General features: G+C 49.9%; 1 protein-coding gene across 1 annotated transcript in view; it reads right to left on the bottom strand.

The window, feature by feature from the left end:
- Positions 1–26,912, bottom strand: part of PINX1 (PIN2 (TERF1) interacting telomerase inhibitor 1) — a 154,995-nt gene that overhangs the window by 109,397 nt on the left and 18,686 nt on the right. The window lies entirely within an intron of this gene.

Genomic DNA, 26,912 nt, shown 5'->3' with positions numbered 1-26,912 from the left:
CTGTAACCAATCATAGGCGCCGGTGAGCGTGGAAAGCAGGGAATACGAGATTGTTTAATGGGCGGCCGGCTTTTTCAAAACAGTAAAAGCCTTCGGAGCAGTGTGAACGCCGTGCAGTGCCGGGGATCGGTGAGTATGAGAGAGGGGGATAGACTGACATGGACAGAGAGAGAGGGACAGAGATAGTGACCGACTGACAGAGATTAGTGAATGACAGACATTGTGAGGCTTTTCAGCTGCGCTCTGAAGCGGACCTTTTTTAAGCTGCGGTGCAGAGCGCACACCTGCGCACATAGCCTCAGACATCACAATCGTATGAGGGATGTCACACGTTACAATTGACTAGGTTCATACAACAAAACGTCCAATGTATGAGGAATAAACGACGTGTATGCGATCACCGTATTTTCGTTCAATCTTGATTGCACGTAGGTGTCACACGCAAATACGTCACGAATCATGCAGGATGTGCGTCACTTACAACTTGACCCCGACGACGGATTGAAAGATTTATTGAAGCGTGTAAAGCGGGCATTAAAGGGGTTTTTCCACGAACAAAGTTGATTTTAATCAATAGATTTTGGAATAATAATAATTTCCCCAATTGGATGTGTTTAAAGAAAATATTCCTGTGCTGAGATAATCTTATATACATGTGCTGTGTAATGGCCGTGCCTGACCGTACAGGGACGTGGTCTGATCATACCACATCAACTGGGTCGGGGAGGAAGCAAAAGGAGTATAAAGACATTGCAGCATAGCTGATTCTTTCTGTGAGGTAAAACATGTCCTTGCCTGTTTTTTTAAAAAATGTTTTATCTCAAATAAATGATTATTTGTGATCCCATATTGTAATATCTGTATACTCTTTTGCGTCCTCCCCTGCCCAGATGCTGTGGTATGATCAGACCATGATCCTGTACGGTCAGACACGGCCATTACACAGTACATAGGAGGAGCACATACAGTGTGTCAACCCATATCCTGTCCACAGCCATTAACCTGAGAACAGCGGCAGCTATAGGCATAGAAGTGGTGGTGTCTAGGTATAGTAAAGTAGCCATGTGCTACGCAATGAAACCACCTATAGTGCCACCTGGTGGAAAACAACGGAGTTATCATGTTTATCTCGAAAAAAGAACGAGATAAGAAAAAAGTGAATTACAAAGTTGTAGGGCATCATCAATTCAATACGAATCCACACCTTGCATACAGAAATGCTATGATATGAAACCGATGACCCCCCCCAAAACATTGAATGCTGGTCACGCATATGGCGCTCATTTAACTTTGATGCTCTTGGTGGCCCCCGTCGGCTGCAATGCACATCTGGACTCTGCACAGCATACTGTATCTTGCTGCACGTTGTGCAATATGGTAGGTGACACGTTTGCACACATCTGTGATACGTGGTCGTAGGTCCTGCAATGTTAGTGGAGGGGTCGCATACACCTGCTGTGTGATGGGACCTCACAGAAAGAAGTCCAATGGGGTCAGGTCAGGTGAGCGGAGGCCACTCCACACAGCCACCATACCCAATGACTTGTAGGAAGGTCTCCATGACGTATCGCTTCACGTCCGCAGCCTTGTGAGTTTTACACGCTCTAATCATAGTATTTCTGTATGCAAGGTGTGGATTCGTATTGAATTGATGATGCCCTAAAACTTTGTATTTCACTTTTTTTCTCTATCTCGTTCCGTTTTCAAGATAAAAATGCTAACTCCGTTGTTTTCCACCAGGTGGCGCTATAGGTGGTTTCATTGCGTAGCGCATGGCTACTTTACTATACCTAGACACCACTTCTATGCCTATAGCTGATGCCGTTCTCAAGTTAATGGCGGTGGACAGGATATGGGTGAACACACTGTATATTAGATTATCTCAGCAAAGGAACAATTTATATAACATCCAATTATGCAAATAGATCTTGGAATAATAATAATTTCCACGTTTGGATGTTATGTAAAAAGTTCCTCTGCTGAGATAATCTTATATATGTGTCCCTGCTGTGTACTGTGTAATGGCCGTGTCTGACCGTACAGGGACATAGTCTGATCATACCACATCTCCGGGGCAGGGGACGACGCAAAAGAGAGTAAACAGATCTCACAGCACGGGATCACAAATAGTCATTTGAGATAAAACATTTTTTTTTTTAAAAACAGGCAAGGAAATGTTTTACCTCACAGAAAGAATCAGCTATGATCCCATGCAGCAATGTCTTTATACACTTTTGCTTCCTCCCCTGCCCAGGTGCTGTGGTATGATCAGACTATGTCCCTGTACGGTCAGACACGGCCATTACACAGTACACAGCAGAGGCACATATATAAGATTATCTCAGCACAGGAGCATTTTATATACACACATCCAATTGTGGAAATTATTATTATTCCAAGATCTATTGATTAAAATTAACTTTGATCACTCAAAATCCCCTTTAAAAAGGAGGAAAACCAGCAGGATTTTGCTATACGAGATGCAGGCAGTGCCATACAGGCAGTAATATGCTGAATCCAGGCATACCTGTTGTAGAAAGATCGGATGCTTGGTTGCAGAAACCTCTTTAATCAAAGTTGCAGAAATGAACTGCACTTTGACGGGTACAACGGGCGTGGGCCTTTGTGGGTCAGGTCCTCGCTGTAAAGTCTTCCTGGTTTGCCCCATTTTCTTTATTTGAATATCTGTCAAGCATGGTGGAGGTAATGTGATGGTCGGGGGTTGCTTTGGTGCTGGTAAAGTGGGAGATTTGTACAAGGTAAAAGGGATTTTGTATAAGGAAGGCTATCACTCCATTTTGCAGCACCATGCCATACCCTGTGGACAGCGCTTGATTGGAGCCAATTTCATCTTACAACAGGAAAATGACCAAAAGCAACCTCCAAATTCTGCATGAACTATTTAGGGGAGAAGCTGGCAGCTGGTATCTATCTGTAATGGAGGAGACAGCCCAGTCACCAGACCTCAACCCTATAGAGCTGTTGTGGGAGCAGCTTGACCGTATGTTACCAGAAAGTGCCCATCAAAAAAATACAACTTGTGGAGGGGGGAAGCATGGGGCGAAATATCTCCAGATTACCTCCGCAAATTAACAGCTACAATGCCAAAAGGTCTGCAAAGCTGGAATTGCTGCAAAGGAACATTCTGTGCCGAAAGCAAAGTGTGAAGAGAAAATTATTATTTCACGTAAAAATCCTCATTTCTAACCTCATCAATGTCTGGACGATATTCTCTATTCATTATACAACTCATTTATAAATAAAAGTAGGATTTCTTATGGAAAAGACAAAATTGTCTGGGCGACCCCAAACTTTTGAACTGTAGTGTATGTCTCACACTCTACTAACTCTTCATAAACAGCAATCTGATCCCTGGCTGTTTTGTTTTGACAAACACAGATTTTAATGAGTTTTTCAGAGTGAATAATGATTTCATATTAAAGAATTAGAAAGAAAAAAAAAAAAAAAGGCTCATAAGTGGAGAAAGACGTTATATTGCGAAGTTTCTTCTACATTTCATTTTTGGTATGTTAACTGGAATGAGAGCAAGTGCGTTTCTATCCTTAAAGTCCAGTATCGGTTGCACAATCCTGATCTATGCCATGTCAGGGTTCACGGTACTTTATAAGTATTACATCTATATACAGTACAGACCAAAAGTTTGGACACACCTTCTCATCTCCAGAACAACTGTTAAGCGGAGACTTTGTGCAGCAGGCCTTCATGGTAAAATAGCTGCTAGGAAACCACTGCTAAGGACAGGCAACAAGCAGAAGAGACTTGTTTGGGCTAAAGAACACAAGGAATGGACATTAGACCAGTGGAAATCTGTGCTTTGGTCTGAGGAGTCCAAATTTGAGATCTTTGGATCCAACCACCGTGTCTTTGTAGAAAAGGTGAACGGATAGACTCTACATGGCTGGTTCCCACCGTGAAGCATGGAGGAGGAGGTGTGATGGTGTGGGGGGGCTTTGCTGGTGACACTGTTGGGGATTTATTCAAAATTGAAGGCATACAGAACCAGCATGGCTACCACAGCATCTTGCAGCGGCGTGCTATTCCATCCGGTTTGTGTTTAGTTGTACCATCATTTATTTTTCAACCGGACAATGACCCCAAACACACCTCCAGACTGTGTAAGGACTATTTGACTAAGAAGGAGAGTGATGGGGTGCTACGCCAGATGACCTGGTCTCCACAGTCACCAGACCTGAACCCAATCGATATGGTTTGAGGTGAGCTGGACCGCAGAGTGAAGGCAAAAGGGCCAACAAGTGCTAAGCATCTCTGGGAACTCCTTCAAGACTGTTGGGAAACCATTTCCGGTGACTACCTCTTGAAGCTCATTAAGAGAATGCCAAGAGTGAGCAAAGCAGTAATCAAAGGAAAAGGTGGCTACTGTGAAGAACCTAGAATATAAGACATTTTCAGTTGTTTCACACTTTAAGTATTTCATTCCACATGTTTTCATTCCTAGTTTTGATGTCTTCAATGTGAATCTACAATTTTTAGAATCTTGAAAATAAAGAAAACTCTTTGAAGGAGAAGGTGTGTCCAAACTTTTGGTCTGTACTGTGAATCTCAACTCGTTTCGTTGTTGTTGGATATAACCATTTGATCACAGATTTTTTGCTTTCTGGTATAGTTAATGGCCAAGTTTTTCCAAAATAACAATGCCCCATGTACCATCTCCTTGGAATATAGCCACTCAAGATGTCGACTTTGTCCAGTTTCTCAGAACACTTTGCTCCCGGGTCGGAGCTCCTGAGTGTCTCCTCTGTAAGTGTCTTGGAGGCTACTGCCCTAAATCCACATCGAGCCCTGTTTGCTGAAAATGACTGAAGAGCTCTCTTCACTTTTATCGTACACCTTCTAAGTAAATATTATCTTGTGGATTTACGAGAAAAACCAACTGTGAGACCTGAATCTATTGTGCAGTAAATGAGGAGGTTTACGAGAGGCCAAGGTTCAATCATGGGCTGAAGAACTCGGCTAACTTCTAATTTTTCTAACGTTCCCCCCCTAAAGAACACTAGGAGGGGGGAAAAATGAGAATATTCTTGATACATGAGGAACGTTCTCCCCAGTACTGCACCATTTTGTTCTTTTAATGGTTTATTAACTTTAAAAGTCAAAGCAAATGCCACCAATTTTGGCCAGATCCAGAAGTCGTATCTGGTCTAATATGACTCGAATTAAAATGTTTAAACCCGTTTGATATTATAATTTACTCTTAAAGCTCAGTAAGGAGGTTCAGAAATGTTCAGCAAGTTGGAAGGAGCAAGTTTACAAAAGAGGCTGGGGAAGTGAATGGTAGCAAGAGGATTTTTCCATGATCATGGACATAACCAATGTGCAACGAGTGTGCCTCAACCTTTTCAAGTTTGTAAACTGGTGGGAATTCACATCCCAAAATCGTCACGTCGATCATGCAAAATGCTGTTCTAGAAAAGCCAAATTTAGGACAATTCATGAGCACAGGACAGGGTATGGGCTCTATATGTCGATGGGCGCGTACATCGTTCTGTGCTCGCTTTCATGCAGGAGCTGTGAACACTTCTGAACATGATCCTCTCGAAGATCTTCACAGTCAGGAACCCCCAAATTAGTTGGAGACCACATGGCTCCACCATAACAAATCCCTACATGGACATTTCACTATCTGGTGAAGCTTGGGTCTTCCATAGTGACAGCACTTATACGGGTCTTGACTGGCCACTGTGACCAGATGATGTGCCATCTGCATGGAACCCAATTTGGCAACCGTAAAAATACCTTCACAAAAGATCTTTTGAGCCGGGAAAGCCCAAACCAGTTGGAGACCACATGGTACAACCATAACACATCCCTACGTGGACAGTTCACCAACTGGTGGAGCTTGAGTCTTCCATAGCGATAGCACTTATGTGGCCTTTGTGGTCAGATGATGTGCCATCTGTATGGAACCCAATTTGGCAACCGTAAAAATACCTTCACAAAAGATCTTTTGAGCCGGGAAAGCCCAAACCAGTTGGAGACCACATGGTACAACCATAACACATCCCTACGTGGACAGTTCACCAACTGGTGGAGCTTGAGTCTTCCATAGCGATAGCACTTATGTGGCCTTTGTGGTCAGATGATGTGCCATCTGTATGGAACCCAATTTGGGAACCGTAAACATATCTTCCCAAAGATCTTTCGGGTCAGGAAACCGCAAACCAATTGCAGTCCACATGGAGCAAACAACACATTCCTACATGGGCATTTCACCAGCTGGTGGAGCTTGAGTCTTCCATAGTGATAGCACTTATATGGCCCTTGACTGGCCACTGTGGCCAAATGATGTGCCATCTGTATGGAACCCAATTTGGGAACCATAAAAATACCTTCACAAAGATCTTCTGAGCAGGGAAACCCCAAACCAGTTGGAAACCAGATGGTGCAACCATAGCATATCCCTATATGGACAGTTCACCAGCTGTTGGAGCTTAGGTCTTCCATATGGCCTTGACTGGCCACTGTGGCCAGATGATGTGCCATCTGCATGGAACCCAATTTGGGAACCGTAAAAATACTTTGCAAAGTTTTAGTTTGTCCATTTGTACACAGCTTTTGCAATTTGTTAGAAAACATCAGGATGATTATGCAAACAAGTAAAGCGTGGAGAAGAAGTCTGAAGGTAGGAGACATCTCAGCACCATGGATATCTCATAATACGTATTTCATAACTGGTCTGGTTCCCACAGTTTCCAAGATACATGTGCAGCAAGATCAAATTAAAAGTTTTGCATATGGACTGTACAGCTCTGACAGGTTCCTGATGATGACATCTGGGGCAGTAACGTCACCCAGATTCCAGTGCGCCCAAGTCAGTGGTGACCATATCAGCGAGTGCATACACCTTTCCTCTGGAAGCTGGTACATTTCACACAGCAGCCGGGGCGGGAGACAGAGGAAATGAGTCAAGTCAACCATTTGGCATGAATCCTGAAGCCTTCCAGAAATTCCTCTGCTAATATGAGCTTCCATCCGTCTTGGTGTAGTTACAGTTAGAGAAATCCTCTAACATCTTCATTAACTTTGCAATTATCCAATCCACCGTATCAGCACATTGTGCCGTGCGACATCATTTTGGATATCCCGTTTAGTCGGGGTTTTGTAACGCCTGCCTGGATCAACAGACTCAGATGGGATGTAATGGACAGACTAGAGGGAAGCCACTCAACAAGCAGGAACCCCAGAACCCTGAAACCGTTTAACCCCTATACAGGGATTTGGAATTACACAGGGCCCTGGAGATCACTACCTGTGGAAGGCCGCAGTCCGGAGAGTAGTCGCCAGGCAGGGTCAAACCAGGAATTGCAGAACAGGGACAGAATCGTCAGGCAAGGACGTAATCAGAAAACGTAGCTGTCACAAACCACCGGGGGGGTCACTCAGAAATCCCCCGCGCTGGCTACCAGTACGTCACAATCGGGGGGTAACAAGTGGGGTCACCCCTCCTTTATACCTCCCGACCGACAGACAGAGCACGTGATGCGCTCTCTAGCGCCCCTCTTATAGTCAGGCCAATTATGGAATTGCCCGACAATAAGCAAGGAGGCCGCTATACTACTTATGCCGATTATTGAAGGGTCCCCGGTGAGAGTAGGGTATATATTCCCCCGACCTCCGCGGGCGGAATATATAAAATCTCCCCGAATCTCACTGGCCTCCCCACAATAATCCTTGGCCCAAACTCGCTGCCACCAACCGCTTCACGGTAACTATTAGCCGAACACACAGACGTGGGATTCAAGATCGAGATAACAGAACAGCCCAAGATTAATTATATAATTTAATCAGCCTAAAGCACACTAGAAACTACAATATATACAATAGGGAATCTACAGAATATACATATGTCAGAGTACAGTTACAATCAAAGCATGGGTTACAAACAGGCATACACAGTTCCAGCAGTTACCTTGTTGCGTCTGGCCACAGGGGGGCGCTGTACCCAGGTTTCCAGGAACTCCCACAGATGTTTCCTACACGTGCCCCCAGCGAAAGTACACTGGAAAATGGCCGAAGTAGGGTTATCAACCTGGGCAGATCCAGGTCCCCTCCTACCTTAGTGACCTCACAGGGAGCACTGCTCCACCCCTGGCTTGAGTTATGGACAATATCCCAACATGGAATATGGGCCATAACTTTGCCTGGGAGCGTCGTAGGCGGACGCCAACGCTCTCATTGTGACAGTTATGAATTTAGCCACAGAACGAGGGGACTCATGACCTGTCTGCCAGTTCCCCATTGGCTGATATCACGCCTGGGGCATTTCCCAATGTCCTGCTCCCATAAAAAGGGGGTGCCGGCATCGTCCACATGCGGAGACACCATTTTTATGGTTGCCATATTTATCGGAAATATGGCTTGCGAGATATGAACCATTTTTTTACTGGAGTCGTTCTGTCTGGCTACTTCCAGAGCCTTGCTAACTAGCTAGCAGCCCCCACTACAGGGTCACGGCAGGGAGTCATCCTGTGTCCATTGTCCCCACATCATCTCATTTCCATATCACAGGACATGGCCATGGAGGTGTGTGCTTCACAGATGCTGGACATCTGAGGACAAGAAGGGGGGGGGGGCACTGCCAGGGAGTGATGAGCGATTATGACTGGAGTCATAATTCATCTTCATATCCCGGGATTTGCCTCACACCTCCCCCCTTTTGAGGGCGCTAGGGGGCAGCACACTCCGGTGTTCCCCCGTGCGCCCGTCCGCGACCTCTCCTTGTCGGGACAGCCCGTCTGCGTTACCGTGGTCACGGCCCCTTTTGTGGCGAATGGTGAAGTTGTATTGCTGGAGCGCAAGGCTCCATCGCAACAATCGCCCATTCGTCCCAGAGACGGTGTGCAACCAGCTGAGGGGATTGTGGTCCGTCTCCACGATGAAGTGGCGCCCGTATAGATAGGGTTGCAGACGCTGCAGGGCCCACACTATGGCCAGGCACTCCTTCTCCATCGTGGAATAGGCAACTTCCCTTGGTAACAGCTTCCTGCTCAGGTACAAGACTGGGTGCTCTTGGCTCGCAGAGTCCACCTGGCTGAGCACCGCACCGAGGCCGAAGTCACTGGCGTCGGTCTGTACTACAAACGGCCGCGTGAAGTCGGCTGCCTGTAGCACGGGCGGGCTGGACAGGGCGTCCTTTAGGGCCCGGAAGGCTGTCTCGCAGTCCATTGTCCAATCGACTGCAGAGGGCAGCTTCTTCTTGGTGAGGTCCGTCAAGGGCTTTGCCAGGCTACTATAGCATGGAACAAACCTCCTATAGTACCCAGCGGTCCCCAAGAAGGACATCACCTGCTTCTTGGTCCTGGGGGTGGGCCAGGATGCGATGGCTTCCACTTTCTCAGGCTCGGGCTTCAGTGTTCTCCCACCTACCCGGTGACCGAGGTACTGGACCTCGCTCATGGCCAGCTGACACTTTCCCGGCTTGATGGTCAAACCTGCCCGGTGGATCCGCCTGAGCACCTGTGCTAGATGCTCTAGGTGGTCCTCCCAGGTGGGACTGAAGACGGCAATGTCATCCAGGTACGCGGCCGCGTACCCTTCAAGTCCCTTGAGCAGGGTGTTGACCATCCGCTGGAAAGTGGCAGGGGCATTCCTCATCCCGAATGGCATCACCGTGGACTCGTACAGTCCAAATGGGGTAATAAAGGCAGAGCGTTCCCTGGCCTTGCGAGTCAGGGGGATCTGCCAATATCCCCGGCTCAGATCCATGATGGTCAGGTACTGAGCCCCGGCCAACTGATCGAGCAGGTCATCGATGCGTGGCATTGGGTACGCATCGGCGACCGTGACAGCATTGAGCCCCCTGTAGTCCACGCAGAACCGAGTGGTTCGGTCCTTCTTAGGGACGAGGACTACAGGCGAGGCCCAAGCGCTGTTGGATGCCTGGATCACCCCCAGCTTCAGCATCTCGTCAATCTCCTGGCGCATGTGTTGCTGCACCTCCAGGGAGACCCGATATGCTGAACGCCGGATCGGGGGATGATCCCCAGTGTCCACGTGATGGACAGCCAAGTCAGTCCTTCCGGGCTGGTTGGTAAACAACCCCCGGAAGGGGTGTAGGGTGGCCCACAGCTGGGACCGTTGGTCCTCCAAGAGCTGGTGGCCAACCTCCACATCCTCAATGGATCCGCCTGCCCTAACCTGGGCTAGCATATCCAAGAGGGTTTCCGCTTCTCCCTCCTCGGGCAGGTTGCACACGGGGAGCGCACATGCCTCCCGCTCATGATGTGCCTTCATCATGTTCACATGGAAGGGCTTCCGCCTTCCACGGGCAGGGTCCAGGGTGACCAGGTACGTTACAGGGTTGAGCTGCTGGTACACGAGGTATGGGCCTTCCCAGGCTGCCTGAAGCTTGTCCTGTGGTACGGGGACCAGTACCCACACCTTTTGACCCACTTGGTAGGTCCTCTCACAAGCGTTCTGGTCGTACCAACGCTTCTGATCGGCCTGGGCTTGAGCCATATTGTCGTGTACCAGTTGCGTCAAGGCCTGCATTTTGTCCCGGAAGCGCATGACATACTCGATAACCGACACTCCAGGGGTGGCCAAATCCCCTTCCCAAGCCTCTTTCACCAGAGCCAGGGGGCCCCGCACACGTCGCCCGTACAGGAGCTCAAACGGTGAGAATCCTGTTGAGGCCTGTGGAACCTCCCGGTAAGCAAATAACAGGTGTGGGAGATACCGCTCCCAGTCACGCCCATGGGAGTCGACCAACATCTTAAGCATCTGCTTTAAGGTGCCATTAAACCGCTCGCACAGGCCATTAGTCTGTGGATGGTACGGGCTGGCCACCAGATGTCGCACCTGGACTTGCTTACAGAGGGCCTCCATCAGCTGGGACATGAATTGGGTCCCCCGGTCAGTGAGCATTTCCTGGGGAAAACCCACTCGGGAGAAAATCTCCAGCAATGCGGTGGCCACCTGGTCAGCCCGAATGGACGACAAGGCCACTGCTTCTGGGTACCGGGTGGCATAGTCCACTACCGTCAGTATGAAGCGTTTCCCGGAGCTGCTGGGGATGGCCAGCGGGCCGACCAGATCCACAGCCACCCTCCTGAAAGGCTCCTCGATGATTGGCAGAGATACTAGTGGGGCTTTGGGGCGTGGCCCCGCCTTCCCCACTCTCTGACAGGTTTCACACGAACGGCAGTAGGCAGCCACATCGGCCCCCATTTTTGGCCAGTAGAAATGCTGGTTTAACCTGGCCTTGGTCTTAGCGATCCCTAGGTGTCCGGCCATCGGAATCTCATGTGCGATCCGCAACAACTCCGTCCGGAACGGATAGGGTACCACCAACTGTCGGTCCCTGGGCCACGCCTCCGGTGAACCCTGCTGGACCGTGGCCCGGTACAGCCGTCCTTGGTCCCAGACCACTCGCTCCGGGTCCGAGTCCGAGGGAGGCTGTGCCGCCTGCTCCTTAAGAGCTTTCAGGCTGTCGTCAGCTTCTAACGCTGCCTGAAACCCCTGACTAGATGTGGCCAGAATCGACGAGACTGTCACATCTTCAGTCAGTACCCCGGGACCTGTGTCCTGGCCTCCACCTGACTCGGCTGCCACTTGGTCAGAAGGGGAAGAGCTATCGGACCTCCGGGAGGCCCCTTGGCTTCCAGCACTCCCACTGCGGGTGACAGCGGCCACAGCCGCTGCGACCGTGGGTCGTGCCTGCTCCTCCTCCGTTCCTGACCAAGTCGCCGGTTCAGGCAGACCTACCTGGCTTCCTGACACCCCGGTTGTGGGGGAACCATGCACCGAGATCTTACCTGGGAGCACTTCCGCTCCTGGACCGGCCCCAATCTCACCTGCCTGTTCCCCTCCTGCAGCAACAGAACCCCGCTGTGAAATCTCTGGGGACCCCACATTTGCTGTGGTAGCCCCCACCCCACACACTGGTCCTCCCCCTGCAGCACCCTGCTCTCTGCTTATCCCTGCGGAGGGCAACAGATCCCAGCTCACAGGCTGGTTACTTGTAGAGGCATTGTCACACCTTTCTCTGACCCCCTCCCCTGTCACAGCTGCAGCTGTGTGTGTGTCTATGGTGTCTGTGCAAGCAGAAATATCAGAGTTCACTCCCTCCTCCCTTACATCATTCATAGATAACACATTAACATTGTCCGGAGGCATGTCAGTACTGGCTGAAGGTTCAGCCCTTGGTTGGGGCCCAAACTGGGAGGTTATCTGCCCCAAATCTGTCCCAAGTAGCACGTTTGCAGGGATCCGATCAGTTACCCCCACCTCCCTCACCCCTCGCCCTGCGCCCCAGTCCACATAAATGTCAGCAACAGGCAGCGCCGGGTCAGTGCCTCCAATCCCGGAGACAGCGAGGGTTTTTCCAGGGATCAAGTCTTGGGGGGACACCATCTCAGGCCGCACCAGAGTCACCTCCGAGGCGCTGTCTCGCAGTCCTATGGTCACAGACCGGCCGACGGTGACAGGTTGGAAGCTGTCCAGGGACCTACCACCACCCCCACCCACACAATACACCTTGGGCGGCCCTTGGGACGGGGACGGAGCCGGGGCCTTGGGACGCTGAGGGCACATGGCCTTGAAGTGTCCAGGTAGGTTGCACTGGTGGCACCGTCTTGGTTCCGCCACGGGCCTGGAGAGGGGAGTTGAGGGGGACACCCCCTGCAGTCTAGGGGCAGGTGGGGCAGTCGCAGAATTCATCTTACCCCCTCTCCAGGTGCTGCTGGTGGCCGCTCTCCTGGCCTCAGGGGCCCGGTTGTTGGTGTAGTCATCGGCAAGGGCAGCTGTAGCCGTGGACCCCTTTGGCTTCTGGTCTCGGATGAACTGGCGGAGATCCTCAGGGCAGTTCCACAAGAGTTGCTCCGTGATGAACAAGTCCAGGATCTCCGGTCCGGTGGAAAGCTGCAGGCCTTGGGTCCAGTGGTCGGCAGCTCGGGCAAGTGCCCGCCGGTGGTCAGCCCAGGAGTCCTTTGGTCCCTTCTGTAGGCTCCGGAACTTCTTGCGGTAGGACTCTGGAGTGAGGTTGTACTGTTGGATCAGGGCCCGCTTGATGGTGTCGTAGCCCTGATCTGCCTCAGCAGGCAAGTCCCCAAGGACATCCAGGGCCTTACCCCTTAAACGGGGGGTCAGGTATTTGGCCCACTGGTCCTTGTCCAGATGGTGCTGCAAGCAAGTCCGTTCAAAAGCAGTCAAGAAAGAGTCCAAGTCTCCATCCTTCTCCAGCACTGGGAAGTCCTCAACACGGACCTTTGGAAGTTTGGTGTCTCGAAGGTCACGTGTGGCTGATGAGGGCCGGAGCTGAGCTAGCTGCAGCTGGTAGTCACGGTCTGCCTGTCGCTCTCGCTCTCGCTCTTCACGCGCTGCCTGCCGCTCTCGCTCCGCAGCCTCACGCTCTGCGTGCCGCTCTGCCCTGCGCTCTGCCAGGAGTTCCTTGTAGCCCTTCTGGTCTCCAGCCTGGAGAAGGGCCATAGCCATTTGAAGAAGGCTATCCGAGCCTCCCAGGCTCGGTGGAATGGCACGTGGTGATCTGCGGCACGCTGCAGAGTTAGGCGATTCACTGTCCCTTTCAGAGCGGAGGGCTGGCATCTGGCTCGTTGAGGAACCTTGGGTGAGCTGCTCCTCATCTTGTCCAGCAGTGCCAGGTTGCGCAATGTCCTCGGCAGAACGGTTTTCTGGCGTCGAGCTCCTGGAGGACTCGTGGGCAACCTCCTCATTGCTGTCCACAGCACCGTCCTCCCTCTCTTCGGCTCCTGCCTTAGCATTGGCCAGTTGCATAGCTCTGCTCCTGGTGCCATCAGCCATTCTTGCAGACTTTTGGTCACTGACACAGAACTGACACCTGATGCCTCCACACACCTTACAGTATCTGCACTCTGACACTCTAGTGTTGAGCTAGTCTGAAGACCCCAGCAGCCACAGCTGCTGCAGGCAGTCTTTAGTGTCTGGGAGTATGGGTCTCACACTCACACACACTATTATCTCGATCCCACCGCTATGCCACCAATATGTCACAAACCACCGGGGGGGTCACTCAGAAATCCCCCGCGCTGGCTACCAGTACGTCACAATCGGGGGGTAACAAGTGGGGTCACCCCTCCTTTATACCTCCCGACCGACAGACAGAGCACGTGATGCGCTCTCTAGCGCCCCTCTTATAGTCAGGCCAATTATGGAATTGCCCGACAATAAGCAAGGAGGCCGCTATACTACTTATGCCGATTATTGAAGGGTCCCCGGTGAGAGTAGGGTATATATTCCCCCGACCTCCGCGGGCGGAATATATAAAATCTCCCCGAATCTCACTGGCCTCCCCACAATAATCCTTGGCCCAAACTCGCTGCCACCAACCGCTTCACGGTAACTATTAGCCGAACACACAGACGTGGGATTCAAGATCGAGATAACAGAACAGCCCAAGATTAATTATATAATTTAATCAGCCTAAAGCACACTAGAAACTACAATATATACAATAGGGAATCTACAGAATATACATATGTCAGAGTACAGTTACAATCAAAGCATGGGTTACAAACAGGCATACACAGTTCCAGCAGTTACCTTGTTGCGTCTGGCCACAGGGGGGCGCTGTACCCAGGTTTCCAGGAACTCCCACAGATGTTTCCTACACGTGCCCCCAGCGAAAGTACACTGGAAAATGGCCGAAGTAGGGTTATCAACCTGGGCAGATCCAGGTCCCCTCCTACCTTAGTGACCTCACAGGGAGCACTGCTCCACCCCTGGCTTGAGTTATGGACAATATCCCAACATGGAATATGGGCCATAACTTTGCCTGGGAGCGTCGTAGGCGGACGCCAACGCTCTCATTGTGACAGTTATGAATTTAGCCACAGAACGAGGGGACTCATGACCTGTCTGCCAGTTCCCCATTGGCTGATATCACGCCTGGGGCATTTCCCAATGTCCTGCTCCCATAAAAAGGGGGTGCCGGCATCGTCCACATGCGGAGACACCATTTTTATGGTTGCCATATTTATCGGAAATATGGCTTGCGAGATATGAACCATTTTTTTACTGGAGTCGTTCTGTCTGGCTACTTCCAGAGCCTTGCTAACTAGCTAGCAGCCCCCACTACAGGGTCACGGCAGGGAGTCATCCTGTGTCCATTGTCCCCACATCATCTCATTTCCATATCACAGGACATGGCCATGGAGGTGTGTGCTTCACAGATGCTGGACATCTGAGGACAAGAAGGGGGGGGGGCACTGCCAGGGAGTGATGAGCGATTATGACTGGAGTCATAATTCATCTTCATATCCCGGGATTTGCCTCACAGTAGCAGAGGTCAAATCCGGATCAGGCAGCGAGGTACAAAAACAGCAGGCAGAAGGGTAGTCAGAAAACACGCAGAAGTCAGCACACAGGAATCACAAAACAGAATAGGGCGGATCAGGAGCCAGGAAATCAGAACTATCTCTGGCAGAGGTCAGCAGACAGGAGGGGAACTAAGAAGGGTGTGGTGTCTTCCCATTGTCTGTAGCTGAACGCTGGCAACTTCAGCTGGAAGAAACACGCCACCCACAGTCAGCCAGCGGTACTGCAGATCCCAAGATAACCCAGCCCAGTGGATGATTGGAGCCTGCGCCCACTGGTGCCGCTGGCATCGACTCCTCTCCCACCACCAGCAGCATCCACGGCAGGAACACGGCATCGCCTGGCGATCGGAGCAGAAGTCGCTGGAGCGGACTCCGGTGGTGACGTAACAGGTTTGAGGCCAGATTCCTCATTTTGGTTATGTTAATTTTTAATAAACTACTTATCATTTCAAGTAACTTAAATGATACAGCCCTCAGGTAATCCATTTTTGGTTCTAGGACACTCTTGTGCACGACTGTACTTGGCATCCATAATACCGCACTTACAGATGTGTATTGGCTCATGATGCACCTCCACTTGCTACTCGTAGCATATTCGATCACATGTAGTCTTCGACTTTGAATACTAGAATAAATTTTGCTTTGATCCATTGAATCGTTTTCCAGTCCTTAAGGAATCCCAAGACTCATTGGTGATAATCAGCATATTTCTTCGAGACACAAAAGACATGACTGATAGTCATAGGTCCACTCTGACCATACCCAACAATGGTTGTGATGGAAGCCATAGTCTGCCGTGCTTCTCCCATGTGGTGGTCTTTACAGGGTAGTGTTATGTGATGGCCATTCATATGAGAGCCACCAAGTGCATGGTTTGCATCTGTCAGACGGGCAACTGAAGTGGCTTTCCATTCTTATAGGGGGAAAATCAAGAGGAGGACATATAGAAAGAGTTTGCCATCACGAGACACCCTATTATGTAGCTGGCAAGTTTGGGTTACGTGCACACAATAACGTATGCCCTAAAATGCACTCAGCCACATGTAAAAGATTCTCATAACCCATTGAAAACAATGGGACTGTAACAAACCCTCTCATCCTAAAAATCTGAGTGGAGCTAGCTATCGAAAAGGATGAAGGGTGTGCTTAATGGAGTCTCAAGTTATGAAGCATCACCAGTTACATCTGCTGTCTCAACAATAGGTCAGAAGTAGTGATGGGAGAACCCGTCCGGATCTGCACGGGTAACCTAGTACCTGTGCACCGATCCCGTGCTCGAAGTTCTCAGTAAACTCTGGATAACTATTCGCCTCCGGCCATCCAGATGATTAAAAAAAAAGAAAAGAAAAAAGAAAAAAAACAAATAGGGATACAGCAGGCACATTATAAATACTAGTCTCAGTGTGGCTGTAACACTACTTCCAGGGCTGCTCATTAGCCTCATGCATATGCACTGCTTCCCCCACCCACCGGCAGACACGGCATTCCTGGTTAGTTGCAGTCAGACAGCACACTCACCCTGTGTGACTGCAAACAATCTCAGATGCTGTGTGTGTTCCTATCATGGTGTAAAAATAAATAAAAAAAAAAATCGCGTAGGGTCCCCCATATTATGATACCCAGCATAGATGAAGCATATGGCTACAGGCTGCAGCCCCCAGCCGTGTGCTTATATTGGCTGTGCATCAAAATAGGAGGGACCACATGTGGCTTTTCCAATTATTTAAAATAAATGATTTCAATAAAAAAAATGGCATTTGGTCCCCCCCAAATTGTGATACCCAGCCATGATAAAGTCAACAGCTCGGGGCTGGTATTCTCAGGCTGGGGAGGCCCAGAGTTATTGGGCCCCCCAGCCTACAGATAGCAGCCTGCAGCTACGATGCGGTTTTGATGCGATTTTTTTGTCAGGAGAAGATTTGGTGCAGGTATATGGTGTATAAATTTCAGCACTAAATCTGCATCTCTTGGCAAAAAAAAACAACAAAACAAAACACTGCGGTTTTCTGCTAGATGCAGGTCTGTGATCTCATTGACCTTACCTGAGGTGAGGTCAGGGAGTTTAATGAGGTCATCTGAGGTCAGTTTAAATGAGGTCACCTGAGGTCAGTCGAAGCTTAAGGTAACCCCTTATTACCTTTATTGTCACCACACCAAGGCAATCGGGATGAGCCGGGTAACGTGACGGGATTGTCACATCTAATGGATGCGACAATTCCGGATTGGACGGCAACTCTGGGCGGCTGCAGGCTGCTATTTTTAGGCTGTGGGGTCAAATAACCATGGGCCTCCCAAGCCTGTGAATACCAGCCCCCAGCTGTTGGCTTTATAATGACTAGGTATCAAAATTGGGGGACTGAACATCATCTTTTTAAACTTATTTCTTTTAACAATTTAAATAATTAAAAAGAAAAAAGCCGCATGCGGTTCCTCTTATTTTAATACACAGGCAAGATAAACACATGGCAGGGCGCTGCAGCCTGTAGTTGTGGGCTTTATCTGTGCTAGATATAATAATATGGATATAATAATATGGGGGTCCCTACCCCAATTTTTTTTTTTTTTATTTATTTTTACACCACAATAAGGAGTCACACAGCATCTGTGACTGGTTGCAGTCAGACACGCTGTCACACAGGGTGGGGCGCGCGGTCTGACTGCAACCAATCAGATGCCGGGATTGCCGGTGGGCAGGGGAAGCAGTGAATATGCATGAGGGGCCCCAAAGTAGCATAGCTGCACAGGAGACTAGTAAGCATAACGCGCCTGCTCCAATCCCCCTATCCCTTCCACTACCATTTTAAAGTGCCTGATTTGGGACCCCATAGACTTATATGGGGATCGACGTCCATGTAGATATCCTGGATAAGTTCTGGGCCTGAACCAGTTTGTTTGTTTCTTTCTATCCAGTTGGACCCAGCAATCCTGGATATCTGTGGATGCGCCCATCACTACTCGTCTGGGTTACCTGTCCTAAGTCTGGCAGTGGGCTCTAATGCTGTGCGAGTCGGGTTACCATGATAAGCTGGGGTTACACATTTAGGCTAGATGTTGTGTAGCCACTACTAGGATTTCTATTGCTGCCCCTGACAACTTCCGTGAGTCTCCAATTCTGCATCTTCACTGGGGTCTGTTACATTTTCATTGAATGTGCTGACATATCCAACTCTGCAACTGCGCTCTACTACTTCTTCATTGAAGCTCCTGACCTATCCAACTGTACATCCGCAGTGGGTTCTACTACATCTTCATTGAATCTCCTGTCATATCCAACTCTGCATCTTCACTGGGCTCTGCTACATCTTCATTGATTCTGATGACCTATCCAACTTCGCTGAGCTCTACATCTTCATTGAATCTCATGACATATCCAACTCTACATCCATACTGGGTTCTGCTACATCTTTATTGAATCTCCTGTCGTATCCAACTATGCATCTTCTCTGCTATCTTCATTGAATCTTTACGCATATCCAACTCTGCATCTTCGCTGGGCTCTGCTACATGTTCATTGAATCTCCTGACATATCCAACTCTACAAATGTTCTTGGTTCTGATACATCTTCATTAAATCTAATGACCTATCCAACTTCGCGGGGCTTGGCTACATCTTCATTGAATCTCCTGACATATCCAACTCTGCATCTTCGCTGGTCTCTGCTACATCTTCATTGAAGCTCTAAAATTTACAACTATCCATATTGTATTTTCTTCTCTGCTTAGCGGATATCTTTACTCTGCTTCTTCAGTCTTCCATAGCAGAGCCTTCGACTTCCTCTCAGTCTTCTACTTTACACTTCCAAGTTGTCTGGCCGCTGGATCCTCTGCGATTCCTAACAGCCTTCTTTGCTGCATCAACATCTTCTTTCCGTGCTGCACCCGCTCATCTGGACCGAGGGCTTTGACACTGATAAGATGTGCCCGATCCATGAAGCTCCAACCTCGAAACATAACGGGTCCTATTTATGCACATGAATTTATTTTGCGCACATGATTTGTTGTTGTTGCTTTTTTGTTTTCTAATTTCAGCGACAGGTTTGCATTTAAGGAAGAACAGCTTCAGACTGAACAACATCTGTTCTCCTAATTACTTCTTTAACGACCCACATAAATATCACTGTAATGACAGGTCAGATGATCTGCTCGAAACGAGGCTCGCTATTCAGTCTAATCAGTACGACAACCACACACTTGCCTCTTATCAACAGATTTCAGAAATCAAAAACGGCATAGATTGTTAAAAGAGTTGCTCAACTTTGAAAATCATACCAGAATGGCTATATAATCCGGATACTAAAAGGGATAACCCTACCCTTGTTGCCGACCTTGCCTATTTACAGATTTCTCAAAGTCCCTCCTCCCTGTTGAAACCTCCCATTGCTCAGAACAATCCGCAGCTGTTAGTTTGGAAGAGTGGAGACTGAATAGGATAGGTGATAACTTCCCGATTACTGGAGATCTGGGGGTAGATCAGTGATTTTGATTCCTGAAGAAGGAGTTCTATTGACTTCGAAACGCATTGAATAATAACATCATGAAGATATTCTCCCGAGTTGTTATCGCATCGTTAACCTTTTTCCTTCTACTCCACGTATACCGATTTGCAAGGTTTTACATAATGCTTGTATATTTACTACTCATCATTATGCTTGGAAAGGGGTCTGGCTACTGTACATTATTCGACTATAATCCGAAACCGGTGTAACTGGTTCCCTCGTGAAGGCCTTGACTTACCACCACCACTCTGGAATGCCATCATGGTGCTGAGCAAAATGGCAAAGGAGGCTGGAATTGAGGTATGTCCTTGTTCTCTTGGACACAACGCTAGCCAAAAGATTGCCCATATTGTCTCCAAAGCAAACTCGTCAGTCATCGATGAAGAGGACAGACCTTCACTCTAGCCTACATTGCAGTTTTGCTCTTCATCGTGAAAGCCTTGAGAGAGGTGGCATGTGGTTAAAGAAAAGGCCTTCTTCACAAGGAAACATCACACCAGTCCTACTTCCAGGATTATGGTGTGGGTTGGCATAATGTACAGTAGCCGGTCCCCTCTAGTCCTCATTCCAGGGACACTAACGGCTCGGCATTACACTGACTTGGTGGTGGAACCAGTGGTTTGTCATTTCTCTAAAGTGTCCCAGGTGTTGTGCGGTGTTCTGCGTTACACTCGCTGGGTGTCATCGGACCCTGTTCACACTGCAGAGTCCGACAAACTGCCTGGGATTCTCTAATTGCACAGCCTGCCGTAGGCGTCAGCTGGTTCTGGCTTCACTGGTGTGCGAATCCTCCAGTCGTGTAGTTACTTCTTACCCCTTTTGCGTTACTTCAAAGTTCACATAATGTCCCTCCTTTATGTTTGCATGGGTTTTCTTTTACCCTAGTTTGTCCGTATTTGTGGGGTGTTGGTTACTGAGTTTCTGGCCCGCTCCCTGGATGTGGGGGGAGAAGTAGTATCAGGGCTTGGACAGGACACAGGGCCATGTTGGAGGCTCGAGCCTGACTACCATCAAGTCTACCCTCAAGATAAGGGACAGCACAGAATCACCACTCTTAGGGTCAGCCTAGGAACCCCTGATCCATCTGTACACCCCCATGACACCAGGAGCTGTTATTCATCATTACAACTCCAGGCTGCGTATTACTCATGCATGCTCTCATGACTGCAGTGTCTCCAGACTTGTCCCTTATCGAGCACATCTGGGATGTAATTAGTAAGCAAAGGGGGCTGCCAGAAGTGGATCTTGATGATTTTCTACCCAAGTGCATTCAGTGCAGCAGGACATTTCTCAGACGACCATTAATAACCTCACTCATAGTAGCCGAGGCTCTAATTGACGAGACTTCAATGTCATGTTCAGGAGATAAGGTCTGGTCTGTCCAGTTTAGAAACCCCCTTTTCATATACACCAATACTACTACATCCTTTAAAAGGTAAGTATTGGAAATCGATTATTCAGAATCTGTCAATGACTAGAGCGGAAGCCATTGAATTCAATGGACACTGTGTAATAGTTGATTTCACCTCCGGCGTTGCGACAGGGAAACAGACCCCTGCCAACCGTCTACCCCGAGAGAGTGCTAATGGTCCAAGTAGGGAATTCCTGAGGAACCCGTAAAATGTAAAGATGTAGACATGGCCGTCTTATTAGAGCAGATAAAAGGGTGTATTTTTTTTATATATATATTATATATAAAAATAATAAGAAAGCTATACAGAGGTCAGTGCGTTCCTTCTCCCTAAGGGGCCCCGAGTGCGAGGAAGTGGAAGATAAATGGCTTTTCTAGGGATGAAATTCCAATTTTGTTTGAAATTTTCTCAAGTCGACATCAAAAAGAAATCTTTCTCCCCCCCCCTATATGGACTTCCTCATCACAGTCCTGATTCAGGGGTCGGGAAGGAACTGGAGACTCGTAACACAAACAAGCGTCCGTCCCAGGACTCACGTACGAGAGACACACATTCCACTCACAGGAGTGCTCCGATATTGCAGGAGGGGGCAAAAAACAACACGAGGCCGGTAACAATAAAATATATAATATGTAGAATTCCCGCATTAATGGATGAGATATTACAGAGAGATCCCTACACATTGATTTATGCTCTCCGCTGTCCACATCATATGGAAACTGTGCGGTGACCACTTACTTGGTCACTGGCGAGACCTCGGTGCAGCAGTGGTCGTTACTAAAGCCGCCATTAAAATAAATAAATAAGCGGTAATCTTGCTGCAATGCTATACAGAATTCTAGCTCTCTGCTTAATTTTTTTTTTTTTTTTAAAGAGGAGACACTTTCAGCTGCAATAAAAAAAAAAAAAAAACAAAAAAAAAAAAAAAACACACATCCCAAAAAACTGCTTTTTCTACGCCGTCTGTAGTTCCCGTCCCCGGCACGACCCAGGCGTGGCGGCCCGGATCGAGGGCCCAGCCCAAGGGCCCAGATCGAGAGCCCAGCACGACCCCGGAGTGGCGGCCAGGATCCACCCCGGAGCGGCGGCCCAACACGGCAGCCTGGATCGACCATGGAGCGGTGGCCTGGAGCGACGGCCCTGATCAACGGCCCGGCACGACAGTCCGGAATGATGGCCCAGCACGACCCCGGAGAGGCACCCCGGATCGACGGCCAGGTTTGACCCCGGAGCAGCGGCCCGGATCGACCCCGAAGAGGCGGCCCGACACGGTAGCCCGGATCGACCGCGGAGCGGTGCCCTGGAGCGAAGACCCGGATCGAGGGCCCGGCGCGACTGCCCAGATCGAGGGCCCGGCGCGACTGCCCAGATCGAGGGCCCGGCGCGACTGCCCAGATCGAGGGTCCGGCGCGACTGCCCAGATCGAGGGCCCGGCGCGACTGCCCAGATCGAGGGACCGGCGCGACTGCCCAGATCGAGGGACCGGCGCGACTGCCCGGCACGAGACCCCGGCGCGACTGCCGGGCACGAGACCCCGGCGCGACTGCCCGGCACGAAACCCCGGAGCGACTGCCCGGCACGAAACCCCGAAGCGACTGCCCGCCACGATCCCAGAGTGACTACCTGGCAAGAGGGTTTTGTAGACTAAAACATGTACCCCACATCAGGATCCAGCCCTGCTCCCTTGATAACCTACGAAATTAGGCACACACAGGACCTGTTCCTTTAAGAAAACCTGACATAAAAGTGAACCGCAGACTATCCCCCCTAATCCCCAAATCCTGACATGCCAATCAAATCTCCTCTCGGCATCACCGCATCCACCCACCTATTAGCCAGACAGATCTGCGCGACTCGGGGTCTAAGACTATATAATTATTTCCAGAATTCATTCCTAAACACCCGAAGGCAGAAATTTCACACGAAAATCCAAAAGGTGACTAGTAGGAAGTGAAGGAGGCTCCTGGAGAATGCGCCCAGGATGAGATATTGTGCCCTCGGACCCCCGTACCCTGGTATTGGAGCTATACCGGAGAGCGGCCCGGGGCGCTGCACACACACATCCTATATACACGAACGTCCCATTATTACACAAGGCTGAACTCCTGACCCACGAGGTCACCAGCAGCCACCGGGCGACAGACCGGTTTTCTTGCTGCTGTTAAGCAACCAGTGCAGAAGGGCGGAGGACCCGGCTGGGAACATTGATCACCGAGGCACAGCATTTGTACCAACACAGGGTCCCCGCCCGGGTGTCACCTCTCACCTGAGGCCGGCACCTCCACATCCCCGTGTGGCTGCACCGGGGCAGCAGGAATGTGAGCTATGTGCAGTGAGGGGTGACCCCACCCCGAATATGGGGTCATATACACAGTACATCCAGCCTTGTGCCACAATATACCACTTATCCACAGAACAGGCGATTATGTATGATCACTAAGGGTCCGACAGCTGCGGCCACAACGGAGCATCCCGAAATCCTCTACGTAGATGGATCAGCAGTGAGCATGTGCGACCATTGCTGCTTCACTAGTCGCACATGCTCATTACCTCTTTATTCGACACTTTGGGACCCCACAAAAGCACTGCGGCAGTGACGTGTTCTCACCGCTGGATAAAGCTGGTGCCCTGGATCTGATCAATCACCACTTATTACTGTGATCTGAGCGTCACAATGACATGACGACTCCTCTCAGATCACAGTAATTACTAGAGAGGGATGTATCTAATCCCATCATGTGTGATACTGACTGCTGAGCTGTGTAATTACGGAGATCTGAGCGCTGCTGCTGCCACAATGACATGACGACTCCTCTCAGATCACAGTAATTACTAGAGAGGGGTGTATCTAATCCCATCATGTGTGATACTGACTGCTGAGCTGTGTAATTACGGAGATCTGAGCGCTGCTGCTGCCACAATGACATGACGACTCCTCTCAGATCACAGTAATTACTAGAGAGGGGTGTATCTAATCCCATCATGTGTGATACTGACTGCTGAGCTGTGTAATTACGGAGATCTGAGCGCTGCTGCTGCCACAATGACATGACGACTCCTCTCAGATCACAGTAATTACTAGAGAGGGGTGTATCTAATCCCATCATGTGTGATACTGACTGCTGAGCTGTGTAATTACGGAGATCTGAGCGCTGCTGCTGCCACAATGACATGACGACTCCTCTCAGATCACAGTAATTACTAGAGAGGGGTGTATCTAATCCCATCATGTGTGATACTGACTGCTGAGCTGTGTAATTACGGAGATCTGAGCGCTGCTGCTGCCACAATGACATGACGACTCCTCTCAGATCACAGTAATTACTAGAGAGGGATGTATCTAATCCCATCATGTGTGATACTGACTGCTGAGCTGTGTAATTACGGAGATCTGAGCACTGCTGCTGCCACAATGATATGACTTCTCCGCTCAGATCTCTGTAAAGAGCAGCAAAGTCGACTATCTACACAGCTAGCCGGCCTCCATGACACTGTCAACAAAACATTAAAGCATTAGTACATTACGGTACAGATGTGAATACGGTATATTAGCCCCGGGTGTATACGACAGACGTGATACAGATGACAGTATATTAATCCCCAATATGTACGGTACAGATGTGACATAGTATATTAGTCCCTGATATATAAGGCACAGATGTGACACGGTATATTAGTCCCTGGTATATACGGCACAGATGTGATACGGTATATTAGTCCCCGGTATATACGGCACAGATGTGATACGGTATATTAGTCCCCGGTGTATACGGCACAGATGTGATACGGTATATTAGTCCCCGGTGTATACGGCACAGATGTGATACGGTATATTAGTCCCCGGTGTATACGGCACAGATGTGATACGGTATATTAGTCCCCGGTGTATACGGCACAGATGTGATACGGTATATTAGTCCCCGGTGTATACGGCACAGATGTGATACGGTATATTAGTCCTCGGTATATACGGCACAGATGTGATACGGTATATTAGTCCCCGGTGTATACGGCACAGATGTGATACGGTATATTAGTCCTCGGTATATACGGCACAGATGTGATACGGTATATTAGTCCCCGGTATATACAGCACAGATGTGATACGGTATATTAGTCCTTGGTATATACGGCACAGATGTGATACGGTATATTAGTCCCCGGTATATATGGCACAGATGTGATACGGTATATTAGTCCTCGGTATATACGGCACAGACGTGATATGGTATATTAGTCCCCGGTGTATACGGCACAGATGTGATACGGTATATTAGTCCCCGGTGTATACGGTATATTGTTAGGCCGGTCTTGCACATGAGCTGTCAGTCAGTGGTCTCGGCACGCAGCAGCCTTTTCAGTGCGAGCTATAATTACCGGGGGATAAGTGCATCATTGCTGTGTGTTTACAGCACTTGTCAGGAGGACCCCGGGCCAAACACACTGGAGCTGCGTAATTATCCGCCCCCCATAATTACACCCCGCCGCCTCTCCCGATGCACATCTTAATGGAATGATATTAGAAAGGGGGTGGGGGTGTAACTGCGCTCACCCTTCACCCCCCCCCACCCTACCCCGACCTCCAAATCCTTAATGTGCCAGAGGGGTAAAGCACTGACAGCAAGTTACAGTCACTACAGTGAGCCTGACACCAGGAGAGCGCCCCCTGCCTCCTAACACCAGTATTACATCACCGCCTGACACCAGGAGAGCGCCCCCTGCCTCCTAACACCAGTATTACATCACCGCCTGACACCAGGAGGGCGCCCCCTGCCTCCTAACACCAGTATTACATCACCGCCTGACACCAGGAGAGCGCCCCCTGCCTCCTAACACCGGTATCACATCACCGCCTGACACCAGGAGAGCGCCCCCTGCCTCCTAACACCAGTATTACATCACCGCCTGACACCAGGAGAGCGCCCCCTGCTTCCGAACACCGGTATTACATCACCGCCTGACACCAGGAGAGCGCCCCCTGCCTCCTAACACCGGTATTACATCCCCGCCTGACACCAGGAGAGCGCCCCCTGCCTCCTAACACCAGTATTACATCCCCGCCTGACACCAGGAGAGCGCCCCCTGCCTCCTAACACCAGTATTACATCCCCGCCTGACACCAGGAGAGCGCCCCCTGCCTCCTAACACCAGTATTACATCCCCGCCTGACACCAGGAGAGCGCCCCCTGCCTCCTAACACCGGTATTATATCACTGCCTGACACCAGGAGAGCGCCCCCTGCCTCCTAACACCGGTATCACATCACCGCCTGACACCAGGAGAGCGCCCCCTGCCTCCTAACACCGGTATCACATCACCGCCTGACACCAGAAGGGCGCCCCCTGCCTCCTAACACCGGTATTATATCACCGCCTGACACCAGGAGAGCGCCCCCTGCCTCCTAACACCGGAATTACATCCCCGCCTGACACCAGGAGAGCGCCCCCTGCCTCCTAACACCGGTATTACATCCCCGCCTGACACCAGGAGGGCGCCCCCTGCCTCCTAACACCAGCATTACATCCCCGCCTGACACCAGGAGAGCGCCCCCTGCCTCCGAACACAAGTATTACATCACCGCCTGACACCAGGAGAGCGCCCCCTGCCTCCTAACACCGGTATCACATCACCGCCTGACACCAGGAGAGCGCCCCCTGCCTCCTAACACC

Source organism: Anomaloglossus baeobatrachus, chromosome 3, assembly GCF_048569485.1.
Source record: "Anomaloglossus baeobatrachus isolate aAnoBae1 chromosome 3, aAnoBae1.hap1, whole genome shotgun sequence".
NCBI lineage: Eukaryota > Metazoa > Chordata > Amphibia > Anura > Aromobatidae > Anomaloglossus > Anomaloglossus baeobatrachus.
The sequence above is the reverse complement of the archived record's forward strand: the minus strand, read 5'-3'. Positions and strand labels throughout refer to the sequence as shown.